Source organism: Macrobrachium nipponense, chromosome 18, assembly GCF_015104395.2.
Source record: "Macrobrachium nipponense isolate FS-2020 chromosome 18, ASM1510439v2, whole genome shotgun sequence".
In the NCBI taxonomy this organism is placed as follows: Eukaryota; Metazoa; Arthropoda; class Malacostraca; order Decapoda; family Palaemonidae; genus Macrobrachium; species Macrobrachium nipponense.
In genome coordinates, this window is record NC_087211.1 from 76,019,469 (window position 1) to 76,037,312 (window position 17,844).

General features: G+C 47.1%; 1 long non-coding RNA gene across 1 annotated transcript; it reads right to left on the bottom strand.

Annotated features, from left to right (window-relative positions):
* Positions 1-282: 282 nt before the first annotated feature.
* Positions 283-2,332, bottom strand: LOC135196851 (uncharacterized). The gene is made up of 3 exons (XR_010310491.1): positions 1,627-2,332; positions 1,182-1,343; positions 283-393 (listed from the first exon to the last, which is right to left on the bottom strand). It is a non-coding gene; the product is annotated as an uncharacterized LOC135196851 (long non-coding RNA).
* Positions 2,333-17,844: the final 15,512 nt, after the last annotated feature.

Genomic DNA, 17,844 nt, shown 5'->3' on the forward strand with positions numbered 1-17,844 from the left:
GAGCAAACTCAAGGTCGAATGAATTAATAAAATAACAAATCTTTAACTGATCTGCCTTTTGAAATACTGATGTAACAGCTATGGTCTGGAAGAGGTTTGTATTTTTGTACAAAACAATTACAGTATTTACATGTAACTAGTATACACTACATTCAGACTTCAACAAAAGGAAAATTCAACATTAGTCATCAACAATTTGCAGTCATAAGTTGATATATATTAGAACCTTTCTTCATAAGTATCCTTGGTGATTTAGCTTTCAACAAACAAATTCTCTAAAATCCCAACTTTCATGTTCAATTGTTTGGCCAACTGCCTCAATTCATCTACGCTATATGTAGATTTATAAGTGTTATCTGACATCCTCTGAAGAGCTGCAACAAACTTCTTCATCTGAAAAAATAATTAATACTTATTCAGAATCTGAGATTTAATATGAAGGGAATCCTTCACCATTATAATCTATATATGTACAAGATTTTATAGTGATAGTATCAGACATCTTTATAAAATGAGATTTATTGATTAAAAAAATATATAATTCAAAATTATCAAGTAATTTAACACATCTCACCTCATAATATGGCAAAGAATACAAAAAATGATAACTACTTGTATTGGGTACTATCTCCTCTTTGAACCACATTTTCTCTGATTCCTCGAGACTCAACATCAAATTTCTTATACAGAATGTTAACTCATCAGCAATTTATGAGATTACTGTAAGTTCTACTCTACTAACACTGTGGGGAACTTACAACTTAAAATGTGCAATGTAGTAGATGGTGTCAAAGATTCTTTGCAAAATCCCTTTGGCTCCAGCTTTACAGATTTGCTACCTCCCACTTTCATCTGGACCACAGATCTCTTTCAGTTACCTGCTTCTCAGTTACTTGTGCAACTTCTTTCACTTTACCTTAATCAGATTTCACCTCTTCAGAATTAATTCTTTGGGTGAAGCTAGTGATTGTAGAAATGTGACTAGAAAATCCCATGAAAATATTGTCAATTACAACAGCTTCTGTATCAAAATTACAGTACTACTCCAGAACAGATTAAACCTCATCTGATAAGTATTTGTTACCTAGCTCCCTGGAGTTCAAAAACTACTCCAACAAATGTTTGCTATTAGTTTTATACTTTTCTTTAATTAGCATAAAGTATCTTAGCATCTAACTCACCTGGCCCCTGTTACTCGACCCTGAGCCATGCTGAGACCTTTGGAAGTCCAAGAGCCCAAATTCATCTGAAAACGTGTCCATCATTGAGAAGCGCATCACCTCCACCACATCACGTGCATCATCTTCTGTTGCCTCCTCACGTAGTTCACACCTTGCTCTGGCCTGTTTGACACCAGAGAAAACCAAATAAATTTACTGCAGTACAAAAATTTAAATTCTAGACTAAAGTAAGAAAAATAAGAAATATCTCAATTTGTAGGTATCAGTTTTCACATACTGTACTGTCAAAGTGCTGGAATATAACACTGCCAGGTTCCAGCAGTAGTAGTAGTCTCAGCGGTTGGTGTGATCATACTATGGGAGTGATCATAAGTGCTAATATTAATCATCATAATTTATTCTAACCTAACCCAGCCTAAAACAAAAATAAGCATCCTTATCTCACCTCTTTTCATTTTCTGTATTATAAAGCTGTTGAAGTCAACAAACAGCAGTCAGACTTTAGTCTCTCAAGTTCAAGAGAAGCAGCTCCACACAACATAGCCTTGGTTATATATTTGTTTCTCAACTGCTGTGTATCAGTGTATATTGTAAATCTGCTCTTATCATTTTGTCTCTGACCAATTTCTTATTTTCACCAAGATTTTTCTGTCAATGCTCTTCTCTTTCCTTTGGTGTTTTTACATACATAAGGGTATTAGTGTACATTTTTTGCATGCTAAAATTACATTTTTATCATAAAATGAGGTTTTATATATACTTACTAAGTAATTACATAGCTATGTTTCCAATTACAATGACAGCTTAAATTCAAAATCCATGGCAACACTTCAATTGTTTAGTGCAGGTGACAGCACCATCCACTACTGGCAACACCAGGAATGACTTAGCAGATAACCCAATTCCCTTTATGATTATGTCCATCAAAGAGGAAGAGGGAGGGCTCCAATCATGTAATTGCAGGCGGCCTGCGATTAACGGCGCAATCGCTTAGCGGCGAATCAGTTTTACGGCTGTCGTCAAAAATATTCATTGAAAAAATAAGGTATTTTAAGGTATTTTTACGGCACAATTTTCGGTCAACAGCGCCGCTAGCGCCATTATGTCTAATGAGTACATACATTTGTAGAAATACCGTTTAGACCATAAAGGTTATGCAAATGTTATTAAAAATTTTTATTGAGAGTTATTACATAGGTATTAGGGTAAAATATATGCCTCTGACGCTGTTCTATTCCAAAAAATATACAGTTAAATAGTGCAAATTTAGCTATGGATGTGTCGATTTATAAATGTTCATGCTTTTATGTTTAAAATGTGTATGAAAATGTATTACGTATAGGGTATTTTTATTTCTGCACAGAAATATGATACAAAGGCAACTTTTGAAACTGCCCTTCACGTTAACCCTTAAACGCCGAAGCGGTAAATAAAAAATTGTCTCCCGTATGCCGGAGGGGTTTCGGAGTGAGCGCGGAAGTTGGAAAAAATAAAAAAATTTTTTTCAAAAAATCACAGCGCGCTTAGTTTTCAAGATTAAGAGTTCATTTTTGGCTCCTTTTTTTGTCATTGCCTGAAGTTTAGTATGCAACCATCAGAAATGAAAAAAATTATCATTATCATATATAAATAATGCGATATTTGATAGCGCAAAAACAAAATTTCATATATAATTGTATTCAAATCGCGCTGTGCGCAAAACGGTTAAAGGTAACAAGTTACTTTTTTTCATTGTAATCTACACTAAATTGCGATCATTTTGGTATATAACACATTGTGAAAACGATAAAAGCAACACAGAGAAAATATTATCACAAAATGATGCATGAATTCGTAACGCGCAGACATATAAAATATTTTTTTTTTTAAATTCCCCATAAATCGAAATATTGTTATAGAGACTTGCAATTTGTTTCAAGATGAAGTTAAATGATGGAATATTACGATACTGTAAGAGTTTTAGCTTACAAATGCAGTTTTCGACCATTTCGGACGAGTTAAATTTGACCAAATGTCGAATTTTTGTTTAAATTTTGTTTAAATTTTTTTTTTTATATGCAAATATTTCAAAAATGAGAAATGCTACAACCTTCAAATATTTTTTGTTATATTGTGCATGTTTAGGCGCACATTTCCATATATAAAACTCTATAAAAAGCATAATATGAAAAGGCACAAATATTAGGAGAATGTGACCTACGCATTTCGGAGATTCGCTGCCGAGAATCGGCGCGCAGAGCGAATAAAATAAAAATTTGTTTTTTTCAAAAATTCACCATAAATCGAGATATTGTTCTAGAGACTTGCAATTTGTTTTAAAGTGAAGAGAAATGATTGAATATTACTAGACTGTAAGATTTTTATGTTACAAATGCGTTTTTCGACCATTTCGGTTGAGTCAAAGTTGACCGATCGTAGGTTTTTTCCTATTTATCGTACTTTATATGCAAATATTTCAAAAATGAGAAATGCTACAACCTTCAAATATTTTTTGTTATATTGTGCATGTTTTTGCGCGACATTTTTCATATATTTAAAACTCTATAAAAAGCATAATAAAATGAAACAAAAGGCTACAAATATTAGAAGAAAAATGTGACCCTAACGCATTCGGAGAATTCGCTGCCGTGAGGAAATCGGGGCGCCGCGGAGCGAAATAAAAATAGTTTTTTTTCCAAAAAAATTCACCATAAACTTCAAGATATTGTTCTAGAGACTTGCAATTTGTTTTAAAGTGAAGAGAAATGATTGAATATTACTAGACTGTAAGATTTTTATGTTACAAATGCGTTTTTTCGACCATTTCGGTTGAGGTCAAAGTTGACCAATCGTAGGTTTTTTCCTATTTATCGTAACTTTATATGCAAATATTTCAAAAATGGAAATGCTACAACCTTCATATTTTTTGTTATATTGTGCATGTTTAGGTGCACATTTTCATATATAAAACTCTATAAAAAGCATAATATGAAAAGGCACAAATATTAGGAGAATGTGACCTACGCATTTCGGAGATTCGCTGCCAAGAATCGGCGCGCGGAGCGAATAAAATAGTTTTTTTCAAAAATTCACCATAAATCGAGATATTGTTCTAGAGACTTGCAATTTGTTTTAAAGTGAAGATAAATTATTGAATATTACTAGACTGTAAGATTTTTATGTTACAAATGCTTTTTTCGACCATTTCGGTTTTGAGTCAAAAGTTGACCGATCGTAGTTTTTTCCTATTTATAGTACTTTTATATGCAAATATTTAAAAAATGAGAAATGCTACAACGTTCAAATATTTTTTGTTATATTGTGCATGTTTTTGCACACATTTCATATAAAATAAAACTCTATAAAAAAGCATAATATGACTTTTCATATTAGGAGAATGTGACCTACGCATTTCGGAGATTCGCTGCCGAGGAATCGGCGAGCGGAGCGAATAAAAAGGATTTTGACGTAGGAAAAATCTATTTTCTGGTGATTGACTCGTGTCGCCCTATGAAAGGATCCTTAATATCATTCTTTCTAGGCAAAATTAATCTAAAATTACCAGAGAAAAAACAAAATTAAGAAAAATGTCAGTAAAAACTGACTCGCTCGCTCTATAAAAGAAGTGTCGGTATGAGAATAGGGGGCGAGTGGAATCACTACCACGAGACATTCACCATTTAGACCTTCCAATCAAAATCCCCACTAGAGAGAGCTGATACTAACGGGTGATGCGGCCGCTACTACTACTACTAGGGACGCCACGGACAGCAGCGGCCCCATAGCAGGTAATCATTAAATCTATGAACATCTTGTCCTGCAGGGAGGGCAAACAAGTACAGGGTGGGTTTCATAGGGCGACACGAGCCAATCACCCAGAAATAGATTTTTCCTACGTCAAAATCCTTTTTCTGGGCTCAGCTCGTGTCGGCCTATGAAAGAGTACCAGAGAAACAGGACAAGATGGGGAAAAAAAGGACCAAATGAAAATCAGTTGTAAAAAAGAGGGATATAATATAAGTGAATCAGGTATATTACAGAATACAAACTAAGTACTTAAAGCTAACTTATTCTAAACAATGACATAAAAAAGAAAGTCAATAATATAAAGTACTTAAAATTAACTTATATTAAACATAGTAATATACAATAATGCAATGCAATTTAACAAAATAGATTCACTTAAATAAGGTATTTACATAATATACAAAACACCAATTGTGGTCCTACCCTAGCATAAAAACTAAAGGGGTAGGTACACTGAAGTACATTATAAGTACATAGTGTGGATTGTCCCTGCAAAACTAAAAAATAAGGGACAATCCACCAATATGATCTCAGCGGCTAAGGCTAGAGTATCCGAATAGCATGGCGATAGGGTGAGGCAATGTTGGACGAGGTAGGTAGAAAGGAGACCTGGATCTATACTAAGACTACTATACAGTATCAGGAGAAACAATGTTTCCGCTGCTACTGCAGAAAATTTTAAAGATTCCAAGGACTTTAGGTAGTGACGTTTAAAGACTGTCGGAGATTTCCATCCAGTATACTTTTTAAGACCCATCCCGAAGTTCATATGTTGAAAGTAGTTAATTGAGGTGGCTACTCCCACCCCTGATGTCATGTTGCTTTTGGAAATGAATCAGGATTGGCTTGTTAATGAAGTAAAGGATCTGTTGTCTAATTCCTTTTACTGATAAAGTACCACCTTTTTCTCTCATGAAGAGAGAACCTGAGGATCTTGAGGATGTGCGAGATAGAAAGGCTCTTAAAGTTGATACTGGGCAGAGAGAAGGATCTTGCGGAAGTGGGATGACTTTCCAAGGCGCCCACCTTGCAAGAGGATCCTCATTTTTAGCCAAAAACTACGATCCGGAGCAAGCAGAACTTCTCCTGAGGGGAGGAATTCCACATGACCCGCATCTCTGGATATGAGCCGACAGTTCTGAAATTCTAGCTCCTGAAGCTAGGCTTAATAAGAATAACGTCTTTTAAATAAGAAGCATTATGAATGTACAAGACGAGTTGTCAGTATCTGATGCTAGTTGAGGACATCAATTTAAGAACCATGAAAGACTGGCATGTAGGCCTTTGAGAAGGTCTAAGTTCTAGCACAGGCTTTAGGGGAATAGACGTAAAGTAAGATTCAGTTAGGTCTATCTGGAACCCAACTGGAACGATCTCTTCAAAGCCGATTTATGAGTAGTAATAGTGCTAGCTGCTAAACCTTTTTCAAACAAGGGATCTGAAAAAGGATATAGCTAAGTTAACCTGTCATGGTTGTAGTGTTTGATTCTTTCAGGAAGGATGCTAATTTTTGAACAGCTGAGTCACATTTGTCTAATAGTTGACTCTCTCTTATCTGATTCTAGGAAGAGGATGTTTTTGGTTTGGGGATCAATGTTAGCATCTTTGTTAGCCGCAAACTTCATGAAGTCCATAAAGTTAGGGTCTGAAGAATTCCGAGAAGGCGAACACAGTCCTCATTTGTACTGATTGTGACAGCTTGGGATTGGGAATCCGTTGAGGTCGGAGACCCAATTCCAGAAGCAGAGGATACCAGTTGCTCTTGGGCCAGTCTGGAGCAATCAGAGCTACTATTCCCTTGAAAGTCCTCAGCTTGCTCAAGACTTTCAAGAGAAGATTCACTGGAGAAAGACATAAATTTTTCTCCACTGATTCCAATCTAACAACAGGGCGTCCGTGGCATAAGCCAGAGGGTCCAGGTTGGGGGCCACAATAGCAAGGGAGCTTGTGATTTGCTTGTGAAGCGAAGAGATCCACTTGGAGACCTGGGACTCTCCGGCATATCCACTGGAATGACCTATCGTCCAGGGACCATTCTGATTCCAGAGGGACCGACCGGGACAAAGCGTCTGCTATCACATTTCTTACCCCCGCCAGGTGAGTGGCGGACAGATGCCATTTGCGTTTGTCTGCTAGTGCAAAGATGGCTATCATGACATGGTTCACATGTTTGGATTTGGACCCTCCTCTGTTGATGCAATGAACTACCACTGCACTGTCCAAAACAAAAAATAGTCTTAGATGAGACTTTTTCGGGGGAAGAAGTCTCTTCAGGGTAAGAAATACTGCCATTGCCTCCAAGACATTTATGTGGAGCTGGCGGAACTTGAACTGACCAAGTCCCTTGAACTTGCTTGAATTGAGAATATCCCCCCCACCGGACAGGGAGGCATCCAGTTGGTGAATGGTTAACACTGGAAGGGGATATTGAAGGGGTACTAGTTTGGCCAGGTTCTTCACTTTTGTCCATGGACGGAGCTGATTGCGAAGGATGTGGAATTACTGACAACTTGTCTCGAGATTTGGCGTTTGCTCTCGATCGCCAAACTCGGTTTATATCTTTCAGCCTTGCTTTCAGGAGGATGTCTGTCACTGAGGCAAACTGAAGAAGAACCTAGGATTCTTTCCTGGCTTCTCCTTGATGTTTGTTTGCATTTGAGAAATTGTTTCACAGACTTGGCTATTTCTTTCCGTTTGAGCACTGGAATTGACAGATTGTGGGAAGACAGATCCCATTGGATTCCTAGCTACTGAAAACGAGACTCTGGAGTAAGTCTGGATTTCGTCTTGTTATCTGGAAACCCCAGATGTTCCAGAAATTGAACTACCTTTTTCGTGGCCTTTGAGACATTCCTCGACTGTTGGTGCCCAGATCAACCAATCGTCGAGGTATGCTGCTACCATTATCCCCTGAGTTCTCAATTGTTGAACCACCACTTCTGCTATTTTCGTGAATACCCTGGTGGGGGCTACATTCAGACCGAAGGGCATCACTTGAATGAGAATGTCTGATTTCCTAGTTTGAAGCCTAGGAATGGGCGGAAGTGCCTGGCTATAGGGATATGATAGTATGCGTCTGTAAGATCGATGGAGCATGTGACGGCTCCACGAGGAAGTAAGGTCCTTACTGCGAGATGGTAAGGCATTTTGAACTTGTCGCAACGAATGAAAGAGTTTAGCCTTGACAAGTCTAAGATTACCCTTCTTTTTGTTGAGCCTTTCTTTGGCACGCTGAATAAGCGACCTTAGAAATTTTAGATGCTTGACTCTCGAATAGCTCCTTTCTGAAGGAGTTCGCTCGCGTAGTCTGTCAATTCCTTTGAAGGTTCCTGATAAAATGATTTGATTGGAGGGGGATCTTTGATCCAACTCCAACCCAATCCTTTGGACACTATGCTCTGTGCCCAATTGCTGAACCCCCCCCCACCTGTGACGGAAGAGGAACAGCCTCCCTCCTACCTGGGGAGCCTCACTGTTGTTGGGCGGGTTGACCTCCACGCCCTCCTCTGAACTGCCTACCCCTTGTCGCTCTTCCTGTGCCACGCTGGCGAAGTGGCCTCTCGCTCTGCTACCTCTCGACTGCCTATTAAAGGGAGGAAGCCTGACCTTCATACATAGGGTTGAAGGCTGGCGAGAGTGCGTAGGAGGTCGAGGGTTGCGACTGAGGAGACAACAGGAGGATGGGTTGGGTCTGTTTTGAGGTTGATGGTTGTCCCTGTTGGGTAACTGGGACGGCCTGAACGAACTGCTGCTGCTGATGTTTTTGGTAAGGCTGGAACCTTTAACCAGACTTCTTTAGTTTCTTACCAGCAACGGGGGCGGATCTTGTTTCCTCTTAGAGAGATACCCCACCTAGCTCTAAGGCTCTGGTTGAGCCTAGCAGCCTCATGTCGCACCTCATTCACAGCGGACTCTGGGAAGAGGTCCGCCCCCACATGCTGGAAGCCAGGAGTCTATTAGGTTCGTGCCTAATAGTGCACTCCTGCAGAACGTGCTTTCGGCAGTTCCTCCTAGCTTGGAAGAAGTCGAAAGCATCCGTCTGAACCGTTTGAAGCTGAGACTTGGCCAGAATCTTAAATAGAGGTTCTGTGCCATACGATAGAGCCGCCATCTCAGTGATAATTAGAGAGTTGAGGGATCTTCCAAACCTAGTTCGAGCATCGAACTCTGCCTGGATCAAGGTATCAGGCAGCCTTGGAAGCTTTTCGCCAAACTGGTCCATTGCACAGTCTGGTTTGAGCTTACCAAGCGTGAATGTGGCAGGCAAGTTCACCACAATTCTCCGAAGGCTGGAAAGAGCGGAGAAGTAGAATCCGCTTCCCTCAGCTGTGGCATGGGCTCATCCTTGAGGACTGCTGAAAGAGTCGATTCCACTATTTTAGGTAGCGAACGGAAGAGAAGCCTCCTCCTCCGTCGCAAAAATAGTGAAAGGACTCTTGAAAGCCTGGAGCTTAGTGTTGGTACACTCCCAGTCTCAAGCAGTTGAACCCCATTCCAGCTGAGCGTGCTCTCTACTATAAAGACGTTCCTCTCTTGGAGATCTTGTCCTCCCTAGTGAGGGCCGCCACGGTCAGCCTAGCATATCCAATGAAAGGCTGAGTCAATCCCGGAGGATAAAACTCGAAGTCCTCAATCCTTCGAGTTCCACACTCCGGGACAGAGATCATACCGTCCTTGAATGGAGCGTAAGCGGCCACTCTCCATGGGTTATCCATGGAGAAGGCTGGTAGCGACTCATAAGGAGGTAGCTGGAGATGCAAGCACCTGCTACTGGGGAGACTGGATGAGAGCCTGAGCAAGCCCAGCTACTCGGTCCTCATTCTCTCTAACTCTGTTAGAGAGATCTTGGATGGACTGGCCCCGACTGACTAAGGGTGTTCGACAGCTGTGCAAACATCTGTTCGAACTTGGTTCCGAGGGCGGAGACCTGCGAGCCTACCATCTCTCCTACCTGTTGCATCACCACTGCTGAGAAGGCAGTGGGATCAAAGGTGCTCGGTTCCCGCTACTCCAACCGGCGTTGCCGGAGTGGATGCGGTGGAGGCCGGAGAAGGCATTGGCTCAGCAGGAGCGCGAGCTCTCCTTAGAAGCCTTGCTTCTAGACTCTTGGAGTATGAAGAGCTCGGCTTAGCCTTCACCGCGTCAGCATAGGAAGTCGAAGACTTCTTTACTGAAGAAGACGACGACGACTTCTTAGAAGTCGTCTTATGGAGGGTCTTCTGTTCTCTCTGTCCCTTCACCTTTGGGGTACAGAGAGAGCGGGAGAGCGGGCAGGGATCTCAGATCCGTAAAGCCTTGGAAAGAAGCAGTAGAAGGGACAGGAGAAGATCCAGGAGCGAAGGCCAAGGAAAGACCCTTGGGCGCGGCCACACACCTACCTCAACCAACAAATCCTCCGCACCTACCGCCATAGGATCAATATTAGGTCCAAGGTTGCGACGTCTGGGACCGCTCGTCGCGTGGCCACGGCCCCGAACGACTGCTGCACCTCTTGCTGGATGGAGGCTGATGAGAGGGGCTGCAGAGATCGGGTCAACGTATCCTGTTGATTTGCCGCGGGGAAGATCTGAACGGCCAGCTTCTTATCCAAGATGTATGGCTGGCCCTTGGCGGCGTTCTTCCCGAAGCCGCCCACCCAAGCCTTCAGGGTTGCTAGGGCGACTTCCTTCACGGCGGCAGCCTGAAAGAGAAGGCGAAATGAAGCTTCTAGTGGCGGGGACGGGGTTTAACAAGCTTATGACTAAGTGTTATTAGTAATACGATAAAGAAGTCTAAAATCGACTTACCCCCCCCACCAGCTGACTGACAAGGTCATAACAGATGGTGCAGGCTTCCGGGTGCCAGACGATCATGGCGTTGTGGGTTCGTAGCACACGGGGCGTGAGTCCTGCACTCATCGTGGGCGCAGGGGTCGTACAGTGTCGCATTGCACCCTAGGACCTGACAGTTGGTAGCCTGTAAGTGGAAAGATACATAAGTATCAGGAGAACACTTACAGCCTAACAATTCTCCGCTGCATGCCGGAGCAAGAAAGTTAGATTAAACCAGAGCTCCGCCATAATACGTTTGGTAACAAGGTGGTTGGAGTTTGTCCAAGGCTACGCCGGAGACAAGAGAAAGAATCCAACCAGGTGGTGGTGGTGAGAGATGAAACCACGACGGAAAACGACGGAGAATGGTATACATACAGTTAGATAATACTAAAATTCACCGTAAAATTAGGGTATATCCTTATATTATAACGAAATAAATATCAATCTTTTCCCGTCTACTAGAAGAGTGCCCGGGTAAGAAGCAAGCTCTCCTCCGGTAGCGGGAAAAAAGGGAAGGATATAGTAGGCAAGCAATAGACCACTAGTAGTGACCACCCCGCACGCTGGCGGAGCCAGACGAACTATAACCAGAGGTGCCCCGGCTGCGGCGGAGGCTCCGTTCGTTATAGTGGGGGAAAGGTGGGACTGAGCAATGGGGGGGGGGTTCCCGGCGTAACGCTGCGGGAGAGAGAGAGGGGGGGGGGGTGGCCTACTCCTCCCCGTCCCAACAACTACCCGCTCGGTGACCCGGTATCCGATACAAGTGGTCGCCCTATACCCCAGCTGGGAAGAAAAAAACCCCTGGCCTCCTCAGAGAAGGAGGGAGGAAGGCTACTGAGTTGTCATGGCAACCAAGGGGTCCCCCAGACCCCTCCCTATACCTGGTAGGGAGGGAAGGGGAAGGGTAAGGTGCGATGGAACACGTTGACCGCAAGTGCCTAGCCGCGATAGCAACACAACCGTGGAGGGCCACGTGAACCAGGTGTACCAATATGACAATTTGTCGAAATTGCATTTTCCTAACTATTACAAAACTGAGGTCCTTTAACAATAGGAAGGTAACTAGCGGCAGCTGGGACGGTCGTAAGCTTCGAACAGGGGAGAACGGTAGTTAACTGCTTGTCCGATCGTGCGCGCGCGCGCGCCCGGGCGTGAAGAATCACTTTTTGCTTTAGGCCCATGCAAAAAGTTGCAGAGTGAGGGGTGGTATGAGGTGGGACTATATGTAAAGGACCTCAGGTTTGTATGTTAGGAAAAATGCAATTTTCGACAAATTGTCATTTGTTCCGATACGTAATACAAACCCTCCCCGGTCCTTTAACAATAGGAAGACTCACTTCTTGGTGGGTGGAATCTGAGTCTTTTTGGTGAACAGACTGGTGTTCGTCCAACCTTGGAATGCCTCCCTGGTCGTAAGAGCAAGGGAGGGATCCAAACCTCTGTCCGATTGATCGGGGTGTGCACCGCAGGATCAATGGTCAGGACCTCTGAGCCAAGTACTAAGAGAGAGGCAAGCGTATCTCTTCGTACCAGCATTGCAAGAACTTGTTCCTGTACAGGAGCCAACATAAAGTTATGGGTTTGTCTCAAGTAGGCATCCACTCCTTCCCCCTTGTTGGGAGTGGAGGATATTTGCTTCTATCCCTAACTAAAGGGATAGATTGGGGCTCGGTCGAGTAGCTTACCTGCATCGGATTCCTTTCCAGCATGGTGACGACCGTGACCCTCTGCCCACAGGTAGAGAGAGAGAGATGGAGAAGAAGCCAGTCGCACTCTCATTCAACCATTCATTCCTACAGTCACACCAGGAATCGATGCGTTCTGCCTGCTCGGGTGCTGGGTTAAGCTTACACAACGTGTTGAGCAGCCACCACAGGTCCCAAGGAAAAAAAGTATCCAAGTGGACTGTGGGCAATATCCCGAAGGTAGAAGGACGTGAAGGTAGTCTGGTTGGCCCAGACACCTGCCTTCAGGACCTGCGCCACGGAGTAAGTTCTTACGGAACGCCAAAGAGGGTCCAATACCTCTGACTTCGTGGGCTCTCGGTCGGAGCGTACGGATGTCGTCACTACCATCAGCCTCGTACGCTCTCCTGATCACCTCACGCAGCCAGAAAGAAAAGCGTGTTCTTGGATACTTCGTTCTTGGTAACCCCAGTGCTAACGAAGAGGCGTCGACACTCAGGCCTGAGGTGTCGAGTTTTTCTTCAGATAGCGCCGTAGCGCCCTCACAGGACAAAGCAGCATCTCATCCGTATCGTTGTCGGTGAAATCCATTAGGGAGGGGATCGTGAAAGACTCGAACCTGTCGTCAGGGATCGACGGATTCTGAGTCTTAGCTACGAAATTCGGGACGAAATCGAGCGTCACAGATCCCCAGCCCCTGGAATGTTTAACATTGAAGGACAGACCATGAAGTTCCCCTACTCTCTTCGCCGATGCCAGGGCCAGCAAGAAGAGGGTCTTGAGGGTCAGATCCCTGTCTGACGACTCCCGGAGTGGCTCGAATGGTCTTCGAGTCAAACTCCTAAGGACGAGAGTCACATCCCACTCAGGGGGCCTGAGTTCCCTGGGTGGGCAAGACCTTTCGAAGCTCCTCATTAGCAAGGAGATCTCGAACGAGTTCGAGATGTCCAGTCCCCTCAGTTTTAGGACGAGCGCCAGTGCGGCTCTATATCCTTTAACTGTGGGTACTGAGAGGAGCTTCTTCTCGGCGAAGAAACACGAGGAAATCCGCTACCTGCTGAAGAGTGGCTCTGAGAGGAGATAGACCCCGTCTACGACACCACCACAGAAGACGGCCCACTTCCCCTGGTACACAGCTGCAGAGGACTGTCTGACGTGTTCCAGCCATCTCTGTTGCTGTGCGCTGCGCTGGAAGGAAGCCTCTCGTTCGCAAGAGATGGTGGGATAACAGCCAGCCGTGAAGTTGTAGGACTGGACTGCTCGGTGGGTACCCGCTCTACGTGTGCTGGGCTAGAAGGTTGTGGCCAGTGGGGCATCTCTCTCGGTTCTTCCGCAAGAAGAGCCAGCAGGTCCGGATACCAAACGGCTTGAGGTCGTTTGGGACCACCAGGATCATCCTGAGATTGGGATGACCAGCGCTCGGCTGATCACTTTCCAAATCAGACAAAAGGGAGGAAAGTCGTAGAGAGAGGTTTGTCCCAGGGGTGTGGAGAGCGTCCTCTGCAGCTGCCCATGGGTCCGGCACGGCTTGAGCAAAAAACCTGAAGTTTTTTTGTTGTGCCGGGTGGCGAACAGGTCTATGACCGGACGCCCCCACAGGTTGAAGAGCCTTTCCGCCACTTCTGGGTGTAGGGACCACTCGGTCGTCCCTATTACCTGATCCCGACGGCTGAGCTTGTCTGCTCTACATTCCTCTTGCCTGGAATGTAGCGTGCTGACAGCTCTATCGAGTGAGCCGTGGCCCACTCGTGCACCTGCACCGTCAACTGGTGTAGCGGGAGAGACACTAGGCCCCCCTGCTTGTTGATGTATGCCACTACTGTGGTGTTGTCGCACATCAACACCACTGAGTGTCCCATCAAGCGGTCTTGGAACTCTTGGAGAGCGTAAAACGCCGCCTTGAGTTCTAGGACATTGATGTGAAGGTGCTTGTCGTGATGGTCCCACACACCTGCAGCCAGCAACTCCTCCAGGTGTGCGCCCCATCCCTCGGTCGATGCGTCTGAGAACAGCAGCATCTCCGGGGGGGGAGTGCGTAGAGGCACTCTCTTAAGAGGTTCCTGTCGTCGAGCCACCAGGCTAGGTCCTGCCTCACCTTCTCCGTGATGGACACGGGGAAGTAGGTGGATCCTTTACCTGTGACCAAACTCTCCCTTAGTCTCCACTGGAGAGACCGCAGGTGAGACGTCCGTGAGGAACTAACTTCTCGAGTGACACAGGTGGCCGATCACGACTTGCCATTGCTGAGCTGCCTGTTTCCTGCCGAGACAGGAAACCGGCCGGTCTGCCTCCCTGAATTTGCTGATCCTCAAGTCTGCGGGGCGGACTTGAGCTGCTACCGTATCGATCAGCATACCCAAGGTACTTCATCTTCTGCTTGGGTTCGAGATCGGACTTCTCGTAGTTTATCACGATCCCCAGATCGCGACAAAACTTTAGAAGTCGATCCCTGTCCTGCAGCAACTGCGAGCGGGAGCTCGCCAGGACCAGCCAATCGTCGAGATACCTCAGAAGACGTATCCCGTGCGAATGGGCCCAAGCAGACACCAGCGTGAACACTCTCGTGAACACCTGTGGGGCGGTTGAGAGACCGAAGCAAAGTGCCCTGAATTGGTACACCGTCCCGTCGAAGATGAAGCGGAGGTACTTTCTGGAGGACTGATGGATGGTATTTGAAAATACGCATCCTTCAGGTCCACTGAAAGCATGAAGTCGTTCTCCCTGATGGAGTCCAGCACGGAACGTGCGTCTCCATCTTGAACCGAGTCTGGCGAACAAATCGGTTCAGGGGAGAGAGATCTATCACCGGGCGCGCCAGCCCCCGATGCCTTTTTCCACTAAGAAAAGGCGGCTGTAAAAGCCCGGTGACCGATCCACTACGACTTCTACAGCTCGTTTGGTCAGCATGGTCTTGATCTCCTGCCGAAGAGCGTCGTCCTTTGAGGATCCCAGAACATAGTCTGCAGATGGACCGGGTTGGAGGTGAGGGGTGGCCGAGATTCGAAGGGTAGTAGTATATCCCTCCCGAAGGACGTCTACTATCCAGGTCTCGGCACCGTAGCGCTGCCAAGTTGCCCAATGGCTCGCCAGGCACCCCCCACTTCCGGCAGCTGGTGAGAGGGGAACGCCGTCCCTAGCGTTTCCCACCTCGCTTCGACTTCTTCCCAGCACCTCCTCGGGGAAAGGAGGACTGGGAGGAGGGCTGGTTACGGCCTCCTTTACCAGAAGTTGAAGCAGGAAGAGTCTTTCCTCGGGGCTTCGATGGAGCAGCCGTCTTAGCAGCCGAGGAAGCGCTAGCTAAACTCTTAGGCTTAGCCGCAGTTGTACGAGGTTGCCCAGAAACCTTCGTAACTGCCTGGTGAACCAGACGGTCACTGTCATCAGTGCGCCGTCTTTCCACCGCAGCGTCCACCATCTCTCCGGGAAAGAGAGCGGAGGAACTCTTCATTGGTCCGTTACGGAGTCCATTTACCGCCTCACGCCCGGCCCCCTTGGCTACTCGTGTAAGACAGCGTCCCTACGACGGAGAAACAAGTTGGCCCACAGGTTTGCCGTCTGATGGGCGAGGTAGGAGATGGCCCTACCTCCAGACTGGCACAGTCTCCTGAAGTCGGGTCGTCTTCGAGGGCAGCGCCCCCGGCGTCGGCCGCGACCTTGGATACTGTGAGGGACCACAGATCCAACCAAGAGACTGCCTGGAAAGCCGCCATAGCGGTAGCTTCCAGGCCCAGTGCCTCCTGCTGCGAGAACCACAGGTTCTCCGACAGGAGCTGCTGCAGGGACACACCTGGAGTTAGCCTAGCTAGCTCCGGGTTAACCTGTTTGGGCGGTATTGGATCCACTGATGGCACGTAGAACTTCCGCTGTCGCTGCAGAGGAGGAGGAAGTAGCTTGGAAGACCGTCCTGACTTAAGTGAGTCCTCTCGTCCTGAGACGAAATTTCTCCACCTGGTCCCAAGGACTGAGTCTGCAAGCTCAGATCGCGGCAGTCCCACCGTCAATTTGGGTTCCCTCTTCGGGCCCCAAAATGACTCGAGCCGGGACGTGGGCTCAGATGGTGGTAGCGGCGATCCTTCCCCCAGGTCGTTGTGCTGACGAATCAGCGCAATAACCTGGGCAAAAGTTCCTCTGGATCTCAGGAGTCACAGCGTCTGAGGAGTAGGACCGTCCAGTCCCTCCAACAGGAGCAGCTCTCGAGACCCTCCTCCCTTCAGAAGGAGGAACAGCAACAGACCCCTGACGGTCGCCTCCAACCACTTGCGCGTCCTAAGACCATGCCTGGTTCGTGCGGCGTCGTGGCGGGATCGTGAGCGGCGCACCTCTCACGATCACTCCTAGGTACCTCGCTCTTCCCGGTGTAGCCCGAGGAAGTTGAAGGTATAGGAGAGACAGACCTGACGCTCCCTCCCCCCCCGTTCGCTGGCCGGACCAGCGTACGTGGGGGGCTGCAGCCGATCACCAACCCGCGGTGGGGATCGATCTGCAGGCCTGGTCGTGCGCTCACCTGTGGCGAGCGGCTCGACTGAGCACGTCGACCCCGGTCCCGTGCGTCAGACGAGCTGCTGCTGGCCACCGTCTCCGTCCGGTCCCTGCGGGAGCGGCGGTCAGTGATCTGCAGAGCTCGCTTTCGCGGTGAGACCCCGTGAGCGTCCTCACGGCACGTCAAAACCGCTGGTACCAGCCGAAGCTGGTGCCGTTGGTCGAGGGGACCTCTTCCCAGCCTCAACCCGTGGCCGGTCAGAGACCGTCACGTCAACCCCGAGGTACCGGCTGGTCGCTACGAGAGCGGCCGCTGGTCTGGCGAGAGTCACTTGCGCGACTCTCGACAGTCTTCTGCTCCGTGCCTCTGTCATGACGGTGAGCAAGCTCAGGCGTCTTGACTTTAGCTGCACGGTCGCCCGAAGGAGACCGTACACTCGGACCTTCTCGCGACGAGAAGTCGAGCCGGTACGGCTTAGCAGCAGTGCTACCAAGACCAGGCGCGGATGTACCAGCAGTAGCCAGCACATCCTTGGTCCCCGTCTTCTTCTTCTCTCAGAAGAGGAGACGGGCCCTGTTTCCCGGGAGAGGAACAGAGGACAGCAGAAGCGCCCACGTCACGCCAGAGCGAGACGGGCCCTTCGAAGGTCCCGCATGAGCCTTCTTAAGGGGAGAGAGGCAGCATTTTCCTTCTTCTTCTTCGGCTTGGAAGGCCCTTAGAAGCGCAAGGGGAAGAGGCTGGCAACGGACGACGAAGAAGCGAGTCAAGACGACGGACGACATCCTTCCTCTTCTTCTTCATCTTCGGTCGTCCAGCCTCTCCAGGACGGAAAACGTCAGGTTCCCTCCACCGGAAAAGTCGGGCCTTCCGAAGCAACACGCCCGACTGATCCTGTCCGG